The following is a 13,832-nucleotide window of genomic DNA, read 5'->3' as shown; positions in this document are numbered from 1 at the left end:
AAGAAGATGCCAGTTTTATACTACTAACAATGTTTCACTTGAACTAAGAGTTCTCCACATACTAGTGTAGTCCGCATCTGAATTCAAAGGACTGAATGATTACTTTAGCATAGATGATATGCTGCAAACTAAAGTGTGTGATGGACTCAAAAGCTAACAAATTACGCCATGTATTCATTCTGCAGATAGCAGAACATAAAAAGGTGGCTGACTGAGGCTACAGAGCTGCGGACTCCAACAGGAAGTAGTCTTAGGGTGACAGATACTGCTTTCTCAACCATGAGGTTCAGTAAAACCAGCCTAGGTCAAACCAATGCAAAAACTTCCTTCCTCTTATGATAAATATATCTGTTCTCTTACAGCAGGATGTAGCAGCACGTGATACTGATGTGATGTCAAAACACTTTCTGAGATGTTAACAGATAGAAGTTCTGTATCTTCTGTAACTTGTGTGTTTTTAGGAGGTTTCAGCAAAACTAAACATACTTGATCCAGCTGCTGCTGGGAGTAATGTTGGTGCATGATGGTAATGAGCTGTAGGTGATTTTAGCTTTGCCATGGCAACGACCATCTGGGAGGAGAAGACATACCTGACCACACCTTTGATATCTGAAGTGGGAATGTGGAACATCAGACTGAAACCAGTGTTGTCCCAAACAGGAGATCTGACCAGAACACAAAGAGAGAAACAGAGTCACTAACATCATCAAACATGCAGAAACCCCAAGAAAGCTGAGCAGCAAAGTCTTCCTTAAAACGATTAAATGTTAATCTGTATTTATGAGTTTAATACATCCTTTATTTTATTTGGATTACAAAGTAAACAGTAAATTCAGATTTAAAGACAAGCTCATAGATTCAGATCATTCCACAAAATAGTGAACATTTACTTTAAAGTCCACAAATGCATAAAGAAGCAAAACACTCAGCTTTAGTTTCAGGTTTACACTCTGACAGTCTCCCTGAGCAACGGTGATGACATGCAAATGTGTGACATTTTAACTTCAGGTGTTATTCATCATTTTCAGATTGACGCTTTTCACTGTAGATGAAAATAATATTTTGACCAAGGAGCCTAAACCCCCAAAGCTACACATTATTATCTACATTTGATAGCACATATAAAACATCATGAGGACTTCATTTTAGTGGAAGAACTTCAACAAAAGAGTTTCCAGTTTCTTTAGGAAAAGTGTCCTCATTCATAAAACTAGATGGTCGCTCATAAAAGCTGTTAAACTGTAGAATATGTGAGTTTATAATGTGGCTGATGTTCCCTGGAAACATTTCTGCTCTTTAACATGTCATTTATATCCAAAGCACAACTCTCACATGTAAGTAAGTAAATGTATTTATATAGCACATTTCACAGATAAAATCTCAAAGTGCTTCATAATAAAACCAGAAAATAAGTTAAATATTATAAAATATTAAAAAAATTAATTAAAAGCTTGTTTGTATAAAAATATCTTCAGCTGCTTTTTAAAGGAGTCAATGGAGTCTAGACAGCATAAAGACAATGGAAGAGAGTTCCACAGCCTTGGTGCCAGTGCCTGAAAAGCCCGATCCCAACGTGTTTTGAATCTCGTATGTGGACCAACAGTAACCTCTGACCTGATGACCTAAGTGCTCGGGATGAAGCATGAGGTTTCAACAGGTCAGAGATGTTCTGGGGAGCCATGCAGAGCTCTAAAAGTTAGGGCTAAAATTTTAAAATGAACCCTTTAAATTTATTGGCAACCAATGAAGAGAAGCCAAACCAAAGTAATATGTGACCTTTTGTTTGTGCCAGTTAAAAGTCTTGCCGCAGCATTCTGTACAGTCTGAAGGCGATCCAAAGCTGATTTGTTGAGAAAGGTATAAAGACCGTTACAATAATCGAAACGAGAAGAGATAAAAGGATGAATAATCATCTCAAGTTCTGCCTTTGACACCAGTAGTCTGTTTAGAAATGTTTCTTAAATGATAAAACAGTTCTGGACCAGTTGTTTAGAGTGTTTCTCAAGAGACATTGAACTGTCAAATAGAACACCTAAGTTTCTGAGACTCGACTGAAATGAAGGGCCTAAAAAACTGATATGCTGCCTAATTTCTGAGAACGTGATCAGGAGCAATAGTCAAAGTTTCTGTTTTATCTGTATTTAACTGGAGGAAACTGTCATTTAACCATTCTTTGATTTCAGACAGACAATTATTTAACAAGTGTGTGTGTGGTGTAAAGTGACTCACTCTTTTGGAGCACAGTCAGTATCTGCCTGGATCCTCACTGCAGTCACATCATCGAGGTTACGACCTGACAGCACTGCGTGGTTTCTACCGTAGAAAGACACCACACTGGGAGTGATGGAGGAGATCTCTGGGATCTGACAGTAAGACACAAAAATGATCAGTTTTAATCCAGTGCCATCTGCTGATGTTAGAAGCTCTGATGAACATGAATAAGGTGTCAGAGGAACAACGAGTTTGAGGACTGAGGTTCAGACTCACAGAGAAGTTCTTCCCAGACTGCACATTTTGGCAAACACTGTCCTGCAGGAGGAAGCAGAGAGAATCAATATGGCAGGTTTATGTCACTGTCTAAAGAAACTATGTAGAACTGATGAGAATGGAACTTCTGTCTTATTTACAAGGAAACATTTAATCTAAATTTTGTCAAGCAACTGAATTTGCATTTGTGAGTTGTCATAATCAGTTAACATATTATTGTATATAATATTGCTGCTTTTGTGAAGCCATAGATATTGAACGTTGGACCAACCCACTCTTAATAATGGTAGACAATCTCAAAGTAATGTAACTTAAAGTGGAAGATTAATGAAGAAAATCCTGAACTAGGTAAACTAAAGACATGAATTATTACATTGATCTCTGTTTGATCGGCCCAGGAACATCTGTTTATGTTCCATCTACAACCAGCTTTGACGCACTGCTGACACCTGAAGAGAAACAATCACATATTAGTGTTGAAATCATCAAGAAAATGATTATGTCCAAAATACAACATACAACAAAGAGACTCCTCAGTAGTAATGCATTCTTCTTGGTGATGACACTAATGTTGTGTTATTAGTGATCCATCTTCATAATCTTTATAATCTGGACTTGAACTTACAAGACTGAACTTGGTGGTCCACTGATGTCAGAGCAGTTGGTCAACCTCAGCTGTTCTGACAGTTGTGTTGAACCAAGTCTAAATTTCACTGTGACATGCAGACCTGTTAATAAAAAATAACATGATCAATGTCATAGCCTTCAATACTAATTTTAAACAATGTGTAATGAGTTGCACAGTTTATAATAACAACAGCTCAGATTTGTCACTAGTAAAGAGTATTCATCTGTCAGAGTCAGCTCTGTAATGTTTCTATTTTGCTGGTTGGGAGATGTTGCAAATCAGTAAGCAGGTCTGACTGCAAAGTATTTAATTTATGAAAAGTCACTGACCATCAGCAGGAAGTGTACGATCAGACAGGATGCAGGTGCATTGTGGGAACTGTGGAGGAGGGTTATTGAGCACAAATTGAGCAGACCTTGCAGCGAACTGACAGATAAAGTTAGACGACACTTCTTGGCCCACGATCAGGTGTGTGTGCATTTTTAGTAAAACCTGAAAATGAAGAACATAAGTGACAAATACCTGAAAGCCACAAATGATCACAGTCCCGAGTGTGTTTGTAAGCTGTACCTGTCCATTTGTGTCCTTTTCAACTTTGTGAGAAATCATTTGTGTTGGGACTCATCAGGAATGGACAGCCAGTCTGAATCTGTGCAGTCATCTTCAATGTGCAGCTAGGAGAAGAAGAAGAAATGATCACCAGTCCAGAATTGTTTGAAGACGTCAGCTGCACATGTTGTTTCTCTCACCTGCTTTTAGAGCACACCAACCACAGTATGGATCCTGTGCAGACCAACACTCCTGCACATTTGTGTATGTGCTGCACTTTGACACAGGAACTCGCTTCATCTAGAACAACAAACACTTTAAAATGCAGCACAGGTACATGTGACATTAAGATAATCAGTAATAATATAAGTACCTGGTTTCTAAATGGCACATACACATGTTTACGATCCACTGGATCCAGATGTAAATTGGGAATCACTTTGCGGTCATCACTGGTCCTGTAGAGCACCGTGGGACAGGCGGCGTGATACTTCCTGTCCACGACAGCTGACAACAAGAATTTGTGAAAACAAGAATTTATTTATTTAATTTTACTTTGTGCTGAAACATATTTGACTTGCAGTTATATAATAGATATAGGCATAATGTGTAGACTCTTGGCTTTCATTTAAAGGTATCCACATTCAAACTGGATGAAGAGTTAAAGAGTTTCAGCTCCTTAACATGTGCCATCCTCTGTTTAAAGGGACCAAAAGTAATTGGATAAATGACTAAAGGCTATTTCATGGGCAGATGTGGGCAATTCCTTCACCATGTGATGATCAGTTGAGTAGATAAAAGGCCTGGAGTTGATTTGAAGAGTGGTGTTTGTATTTGGAAGATCTTGCTGCGAACAGACAACATGCAGTCAAAGAGCTCTCCATGCAGGTTAAATGAGCCATCTTTAAGCTGCGAAAACATCTGTACATCATCTGTGAAACATGATGGAGGGTGTGTGATGGCGTGCATGGCTGCCAGTGGAACTGGGACATTATTGTTTATTTATGATGTGACACAGGACAGAAGCAGCTGAATGAACTCTGTGGTGTTCAGAGACTTACTGTCTGCTCAAATCCAGCTAAATGCAGTCAAATTAGTTGGGGCGTGTTTCATAATACAGATGGACAATGACCCAAAACATACAGCCAAAGCAACCCGGGAGTTTATTAAAGCAAAGAGTGGAATATTCCATTTGGCCAAGTCAGTTACCTGATCTTGTTCCAACTAAGCATTTCACTTGTTGAAGACTAAACTTCAGACAAAAGGCACACAAATAAGCAACAACAAGGCGTGGCAGGGCATTAAAAGGAGGAACCACAGGCTGTCATTGCCAGCAAAGTGTTTTCAACCAAGTCCAGTTACTTTTAGCCCCTGAAATGAAGGGATTATGTTGAAAATGCTTTAATTCTGACGTCTTGATGCATGTTCATCATCCAGGTAAGTAAATCTCCAAAAGTTGGTTCTGTTCATCTGGACGTTGTGTTTTCAGTGGGAGAAACGTTTCGTCACTTATCCAAGTGACTTCTTCAGTCTCAGCTGACTGCAGGTTCCCCAATCTTATAAGCAGAGTCCTGGCCTGATGAGGTTGCTCTTCTGTGTTGTGCCATCCGCTTCGCCAGAGGTTGTTTGGTTTCCCGATGTATAAATCCTGGCAATCCTCCTGGCACTTAACAGCGTACACTATGTTACTCTGTTTGTGTCGGGGGACCGATCCTTGGGGTGGACCATTTTTGGCGCAGCGTGTTTGGGGTTTGAAAGCTACAGAGACACGGTGTTTAGAAAAAATGCATCTCAACTGTTCCGATACTCCTGACACATATGGGATCACTACAGGTTTTCGCTTAGGCAGCAGTTGTCCTTCTCCTGGATCAGCTGGAGCTTTCTTTAGGTGCCTTGCCAGCTTTGACAAATGTCCAGCTGTGATAACCACATGTACTCAGGGCCTTCTTGATGTCATGTTCTTCTGCTCCTCTGGGGATGGTGTTGGCTCTATGTTGTAGCGTCCTGATGACACCCAATTTATGCTCCAGTGGATGATGAGAGTCAACCTTAAATACTGATCCGTATGCGTAGGTTTACGGTACACATCAGCTTTTAGATTTCCCCATTACTGATGGAAATCTCCAGTCTAAGAAGGCTAAACTTCCACTTTTCACATCCTCCCTGGTGAATTTGATGTGTCGGTCCACAGAGTTAATGTGATCCGTGAAATGTGTTACGTCCTGAGATTTGATTTTCATCCAGGTGTCATCCACATATCTGACCAATGACTTGGTGGTGTTCCAGGGTAGGATAACAAAGCCCTCTTTTCCACTGCTACAGGCAGAAACATGGGTGTGCGATGGGTTCCCACTTTCACCCATCGTGGCCAATTTGTACAGGGAAGAACTGACCCTTGTATGTGAAGTAGGTGGAATGAAGACACAGTACCAAAAGCAAACACACTTGGTCGATGCTGAGAGTGGTCCTGTTGCTGAGGTTGGGGTCATCCTGTAATGTCTTACGAACTACCTCCAACGCTTCCGTGACTGGGATGCAAGTGAAGAGAGATGTAACATCGTACGAGACCATGGTTTCATCTGCCTCCATGGTAACATCTCTCACCTTCTCAACAAAATCCAAGGTGTTCTGGTCGTGGTGCTCAGAGCTGCCTACCAGCGGGTGAGGATCGAAGCCAGAAACTTGGAATGTTATAGGTGACCGAGTTGATCATACAGACAATCGGTCTTAAAGGGCACCCTGTTATGTATCTTTAGTAAACCATACAGACTTGGTGTAGATTCCCCTGGGTGTAGCCTGTGGTATGAGGTCCGGTCAATAGCATTGTCTCGTTCTAACTGCTTCTGACAGTCTATCACCCTCTTCCTGTAGCCACTGCCTGGGTCTCGTTTCAGGGGCTCATAAGTATTTTATCACCGAGCAGTGACAAATTTTCTCATGATAGTCTTTCTGGTTTAGCAAAACTGTGCACCTACCCTTGTCTGCTGGAAGGATGATAATGTTGTTGTCATTACCAAGTGATGTGAGTGCCTTCCTCTCCTCCATGGTGATGTTAGATGCTGGGGGCTTTGCATTGCTGAGAAAGTATCGGCCTGAGTGACGAAACCTTTCTCCCACTGAAAACGCTACGTTCAGATGAACAGAATCAACTTTTGGAGATTTAATTCCTGACATTTTTATGCAATCTTTATGGTCAGCCGAGTGAACTAAAGCTGAAAGTCTGCACTTCAACTGCATCTGAGTGGTTTCCTTTACCAAAAGAGCCATAATTCAATAAAGCACCCCCCCAAAAAAGAAAAAAAGTATCTCCTTCTTCTTTTTAGGATACAAATTGTGTTTCTGACTGTGTCATAGCAGGGCCGAAGTCTTCACTCATACAAAAACTCAGTCGCCATCTTATCATATTTGTGTTGGACAACCTCATTTTGACAAATATTGATCATGTACAGGCCTCAGCGTCTCTATGGGATTACCAACAGCAGAGACAGTGAATCCCACCATAGTAACATTAGGTAGCCAACACTAGCAATGCATCAGTCTGATATTAGCATCAGAGATTCTTCCAGTCATGGTTCAAAAAGTGAGATCAGGTGTGGGTCAAGCTAATCAGTCCTGTGATGTTCAGGTTTAATGTGTCAACTGTTCGCAGCTGTGTACCTGTTGCTAACTGGTGAGAACTAACATAGCCCTGAGGAAGATAACGGGAAGAGAGCAGTCTGGAGGTATTTAAAACCTGCAACATCAACTGTTTTCTTATTTGTATGTTTTCAATAGTTTCTCACTACATTTCAAACTTCTTCTTGTTACTTTCTAACTTTCGTCATATCAGTAAAATACTTGTTTAGAAGCTTTTAGTGCTTTCATGGTCACATCTCTCATCTCTCCACTCCACAAACAACACCTGCATGTGTGTGAGCAGATGAACTCACAGTGAGACTGAGAGTACACAAGTGAAACCACAAGTGACTGCAGTTTGCAGCAAAGACTTCAACAATGAAATAAATGAGACTAGTTCAAATAAGTAAGCCAAAAAAAATCATAAATAATTGAACTTTAAAAGCTTTGTTGTTATTATTTTGGGTCAGTGTTTGTTTGTGATTTTATTAATAGATGCTAATTCAACAAATATATTTGGTGACACAACTATTTTTCATGTTTGTTTCATGGAGGAATCCAGCACATTTCAGGATGATGAAATGGCATTTAGATGTACTGATGTAATGGTACTTAAGATGTTTCATTTCATACACACCTTAATGAGCTGCCCGTCTCCTGTCCCAATGAAGAAAACCATCCAGCCTCTCTGCCTCACTGCCAGCACAGAGGTCATGTAGCTGTGCCTGAAGAGGACTGCCTTTGGTTTCAGGACCTTTGGCCGAGAACAAACACACTGATCATCAGATCTGATACTTTAGATATCTTTAGATTAGAACTCAAGATGGTTAAAATAGAATAAGCTGTCATCACTCCAAACCTAATGAAGTGCTTTAAATTTATGAACCCAAACAGCACATCCATTATTTGTGTTTACACCTTGTATAATCACATACATGAACATGATTCAAATATGAAATAATGCTCAATAAACTGAACTGACTATGATGCAATTTTCTCAATATAATTAAAAGTGCTATTTCAAGAGAGTGATGCTGATTTGTGTTTTGTTCACAGCATTTCATGAAGTATGTGGATACTGATAATGAATCTTTATCAAGTCATATGAGAGCACAGTGACCATAACTGACATCTGTCACCACAGCAGCAACTCTGTAAGTGACTAATTAACTGACCTCTCACTAGGAGCATGACAGTGTGGGGACAGTGGAACTGGGAATTTAGAGCCCCACCGGTACGAGGGACTGTTGTAATGCTGTAATGGAAAGTGTCTTTTTGTTCATTTCCAAGTAATCACTGTTATGTTTAGAATGGTGTCAATAAATTGGTTGAGTGACTGAACTATAATTCCAAAAGGTAACAGCTCTCTCATTCCACCTACACCCCTTACAAATGAGAGAAAATGTTTAGTTGTTGTTAGTAATGTTTAGTCCATCTCGTAATGGGATTTGCCTTCATATCACAGCAACAAAGCAACATTTGGGTATCGAAGAAGACAAAAAATAAAATAAAATAAGTAGCAGTAGCAGCTGTTATGATGGCAAAATATTGTAACATAAGCGGAGCTTGGATGGAAGCAGATAGAAATTCTTCCAAGTAATCAGTTGTACTGTCAGCAGTTTCATCTGAAGGTTTTCGTCACTGACTTTAAGCAGCATTTGCTTCTCTGCATGTTGGACCAGCTGTAAGAAAGCCTGTGCATTTCAGGATGATAAAATAATATTTAAAAGACACAGTTACATTTTTACAGTTTGCAAGTTGGCCTTTGTATAATTATGGATGTGCTTATTTAGTTTTGTTAAAATGTTCAAATCAGAATCAGAATACTTTATTAATCCCAGAATAAATGATGTCATCACAGTTGCTCCAAAACAGTAAGAATAGAACCTTTGCTAAATTAAATAATGCAATATATTACAAGATATAACAAATTAGCTCTAATTATGAATACTTCAGTATATTATCCAAAGTTGAATATTGATATAGATGAAATTCAGGTACCTTTCTTATTATATTGACTTTATTTTCTCTGCAGAGGACAATAATAAAACACTGTCAGGCAGGTCACCATTGTAGGCTTCCTGAGTACAAACTCTCAAATGTTTTCATGTATTAAACCACAACATGCACTGATCTGACTGAACATGATCAGTGCATGTTGTGTTTGATGACATAAAACATTTGATTAAATCTCATTTAATAAAATGTATTTTAACATATTAGCCCGACTGAACCAAAGTACTTTAATGTTAGTGTCAATGGACTGGTTCTTATATAGCGCTTTTCTACTCTATCTGAGCACTCAAAGCACTTTATACAACTAATTCATTCACCCAATCACGCTTTCTAAGATGTAAGTGCTCACTATCTAACATTCATACTCAGATGGATGTACTGAAGGCAACATGGGTTAGTATCTCGCCAAAGGATATGCGGCATTCAGACCGGAGCAGACTGGGATCGAACCACCAACCTTCCTCTTAGTAGCTGACCACCTGACCACCTGAGCTACAGCCATGTCAGTTTGATGAATAAATAATGTGTTTGGAAACTCGTTTAACGTTCACAATTAACATTTTAATATATTATTTACATTTATTATGGCTTCAGAAAATGGAATAATACTGAAAAACTAGCTGAGGTCAACTATTACCCAGCAACACTCAACAGCCTTCTTTCCACTGAAATGAAGTCGCAAAAAAGCTTGAAGATTTTATCAATTATAACAAGAGAGCTTGTCAATTTACATGGGGGATAAACACCACCATCATATATGTGATCTTAATTAATTTATCAGATTTCTTAAGTTTTAAGTATCTCTTTTTTAGGGTCCCACAGCAGTGCTACATCCCTGCTCACACCTACAAATTTAGGTCTTATGGACTCCAGCTTTCTTTGATGAGCCGAACATCATTCAGTGAAACCCAGTTTGTTCATCACATGCACCAGCAGACACACCAGCACTTCACGTAATTTTGACTCCTTTTTCTGGTGTCGTCAATTAAACTTTGGAAATAATATGAGTTTTTGTAGAAATTACCTGAGACAAAGTGTCTTTTAAGTGTCTTCTGTTTGGTCTCAGTGAGATTGTATTTATATATATTATATTGTTATTATTTATTATAATGATTGGCTTCTGTTCTTTTACTATAAAAATACAAATATGCATTCATTTATTATATATATTTATTGTAGATTTTACGGGTGTTTAGAGCAAATTCTCCTTTTTGAAACAAACATTAAATTTTCATGTGAAGTAGCAGACTGAGTCTGAGTCGATTGATGTTTCTAGTTTTGTGACCACACTGTGTAATAAAGTAATCGCCTCTCTTTGAACATTTTGCTTTCATGAATGTCCACATGAAACTGTGGCGGCACAGGTGGAGACTACATTCAGGAACCATTCAGAACATGTTTAGAAGTTATGCAGTGACCCACCGTCACCGTCACTTCTGATGGCACAGAGGTGTAGAAGTCTGGATCTCTGTCCCCTGCTCTGCTGTAATCAGGGCTGATGTCAAACACCATCAGCTCGGTGTTGGTGTCTCCTCCATCCACACTGAACACGCCGCTCCAAAGCACTGGCTGCTCCCCCGGGATGACCGAGGAGGCCACGAGTCTGCTGCTTTCACCGTCAGAGACACTGAGAGTCGCGCCCCGCAGAGACTTGAGTGTATCAGTTTTGCTTCTTTCGCCTTTGAGCCAAATGAGGCGGACTCTGTTTGTCTGAGCTGAGAGCACGTTGGAGAACAGATAGATGGTTGATTTAATCTGAAACCCGTCAACAACTCCACATCACCTTTACTTTTGATCCTAGGCGTGCCTGAAGCTCCATCAGTTAGAGAAAAATACCTCCACCCTGTTTGTTATCTGTATCCTGAAGGTTGATAGTTTCGGAATCGGAAGGGCACCTCTTTTCAAACGTCCCTTTCTTATCGCAGTGAGAATATACGTGTCATTTTCTGTTTTCTTCTTCACATCCACCAGAAAGCTGACTGACCTGCTGCTGCTCTTCAGAGGTCCCACCTGGATGGGTTCTCTGTACAGAAGCTTGGAGATGTTCTTTAGGTCCAGAACCTCGCAGTGACCGCAGTCATCGTCAGTCACACCGCAGCTGATCAGAGACGCATTGTTTGTGAAAGGCAACAACACGTTGATGCTGAAAGTTCGTTCCAGTCAGCTGTATCAGAAACCCGGTAAAACTGCACATCATCCTGTTGGTTTCCGGTCTTTATTATTCCTCTCTGGGTCAGACTGTTGATCAGAGTCAGATCATGGCTCAGCTGGTACAGCCTCTCCTCTGTGGCGATATAAAGCGTGTTGGAAGTCACGGCAAATTGGCGGATGTCTCCATCAAAGGTAAAGCCTCCATCCTCCTCCAGGCACAGACTTCCCCAGAGAACAGAAAGCAGAGCGAGCAGCAGTCCCTTTCTTATCGCAGTGAGAATATACGTGTCATTTTGTTTTCTTCTTCACATCCACCAGAAAGCTGACTGACCTGCTGCTGCTCTTCAGAGGTCCCACCTGGATGGGTTCTCTGTACAGAAGCTTGGAGATGTTCTTTAGGTCAGAACCTCGCAGTGACCGCAGTCATCGTCAGTCACACCGCAGCTGATCAGAGACGCATTGTTTGTGAAAGGCAACAACACGTAAAGTTCCGTTCCAGTCAGCTGTATCAGAAACCCGGTAAACTGCACATCATCTGTTGGTTTCCGGTCTTTATTATTCCTCTTGGGTCAGACTGTTGATCAGAGTCAGATCATGGCTCAGCTGTACAGCCTCTCCTCTGTGGCGATATAAAGCGTGTGGAAGTCACGGCAAATTGGGATGTCTCCATCAAAGGTAAAGCCTCCATCTCCTCCAGGCACAGACTTCCCAGAGAACAGAAAGCAGAGCGAGCAGCAGGATCATTTGTAGCAGCAGTGATACTTGTGCCTGGGACACCGTCATACACTGAAGTTTGCATGGCACTCTGCTCTGTGACACAGTGCCTCGTGCGTAAAAGCGCAGTGTGCCTCTGCTGAAAAAGAAGTGTTAAAGTAGAAGGAAGCACGCCCAGCTAATAGAAAAATCAGATTCAATTTTAGGATTAACATCGTACTATTTTCTTTCAGCTGTTTTTCTACTTTCTGCCATGTTCTCAGTCTGTACAGTTTAGTGTGACAGCAGAACCTGAACAAAATCAAACAGTGACAGCACTCAGCTGCTGAGAAGCGGTTGGTGAACCTTGAGTAAGTTGTTACACACTGAAGGAAGACAATGTTCTTCCAGGTGCACACTGAGGTTTATTAATCTGAAACATATCTGATAATAGTTCTGTGTTACTGTCGGCTTCCATTACCATGGCTGGCCTGCGTTACTTTGTAAGCGATTACTTTGTCAGTCACTCATTGTCTGAGCAGCCACTGCCACCTACTGGACAAACCCAATATCGTCCACTGCAACCCCCCCTGGCTTCTGCTCCGCGGCTGCTGAGTGACCCTCATCTGGGACTCTCCTCAGCTCTTTCTGGGATAGTGGCGCGGTGCCCTCTGTTGGTCTTCCTTGGTCTCTTGTGTTCTGGGGGCCTCTGGATGTCTGGAGTTTTGATCTCCTCCATACCTGCGTCATGCCCTGGAGGACGGGGCAGTGGCCCCCCACACCCTCTAGCAGATCATTACATGAAGGAACCTTTAAAAAAAAACAAAAACAAAAAACAAGCGCGTCCATGCTCACAGTGTACACACAGGTGATCACACACAAACTACACCCTTTTTGGCTCTTACCTCAAAGCACACTGTGCGCTGTCGATCTTACGTGCTGCACAATAATGTTTAATATTTAGTATTTACTGTCATATTCCCATAGATCATTGTGATGATGTTTATTACTCTCGTTTTCTTCTGCTTGCTTTCTTCTTTCTTTCTCAACAGGTGATCCAGGCGATCGATATATGTATTTTTTGTCTGCTTATTCTGTTGGTTTTTTTTTTTCGCCCTTTTCCCCCGTCCCTCTTCCCCGCTGTTTTTCTTTCCCTCTTTCTTCTCCCCTTTCCTTCCCCCAGTCAAGTCTGTCCCGTATTCAGCAAGTGAAAATAAAATAAACATAAAAGGTGAATCAAATGGACCATTACGGCAAGGCTGGGATGGTCCATTTGGTAAAGTAAATCCGTTGGGCATCTTTCTTCGCCCTTAGACAATAATTCTGATGGCAAAAGAACCAAACGGGACAGGTTAAAAAAAAAAAAAAAAAAAAAAAAAGACAAACTCAATATCGCCTTAGAGCCACATCAGGTGAGAGCAAATGAGCTTTTTCGCTCTGTAATGTGATGTCAAAGGATACACACTGTATGGTTTTAATAAAGACAGAATATTTTCATTCGATGTGTTTTTATGTAATTTGATCTTTAGATCAGTCGCGCTGAGCACAGGTCCACTGATCCCTGCAAACATGAAGTCTGTGCTGGCTTTGAAAACTCGCAGAACTTCCTACAAGTTCTAACGACAGAACAACAAAGGCGACATCTAGTGTCAGCTCTGGGAAATTATTTTCTTAAGTTTATGGCATCCGTTAA

The 13,832-nt window shown here is 40.7% G+C and overlaps 1 protein-coding gene and 1 long non-coding RNA gene across 3 annotated transcripts in view; one reads left to right on the top strand and one right to left on the bottom strand.

Annotated features, from left to right (window-relative positions):
• The window catches only part of LOC109195129 (plexin-C1), a 31,946-nt gene that overhangs the window by 1,938 nt on the left and 16,176 nt on the right, over positions 1–13,832 (bottom strand). The gene's annotated exons all lie outside the window — the stretch shown is intronic.
• LOC109195124 (uncharacterized) lies at positions 7,290–11,434 on the top strand. The gene is made up of 3 exons (XR_002056799.2): positions 7,290–7,386; positions 8,336–8,433; positions 11,267–11,434. It is a non-coding gene; the product is annotated as an uncharacterized LOC109195124 (long non-coding RNA).

This window comes from Oreochromis niloticus, linkage group LG17 (assembly GCF_001858045.2).
Source record: "Oreochromis niloticus isolate F11D_XX linkage group LG17, O_niloticus_UMD_NMBU, whole genome shotgun sequence".
NCBI lineage: Eukaryota > Metazoa > Chordata > Actinopteri > Cichliformes > Cichlidae > Oreochromis > Oreochromis niloticus.
The sequence above is the reverse complement of the archived record's forward strand: the minus strand, read 5'-3'. Positions and strand labels throughout refer to the sequence as shown.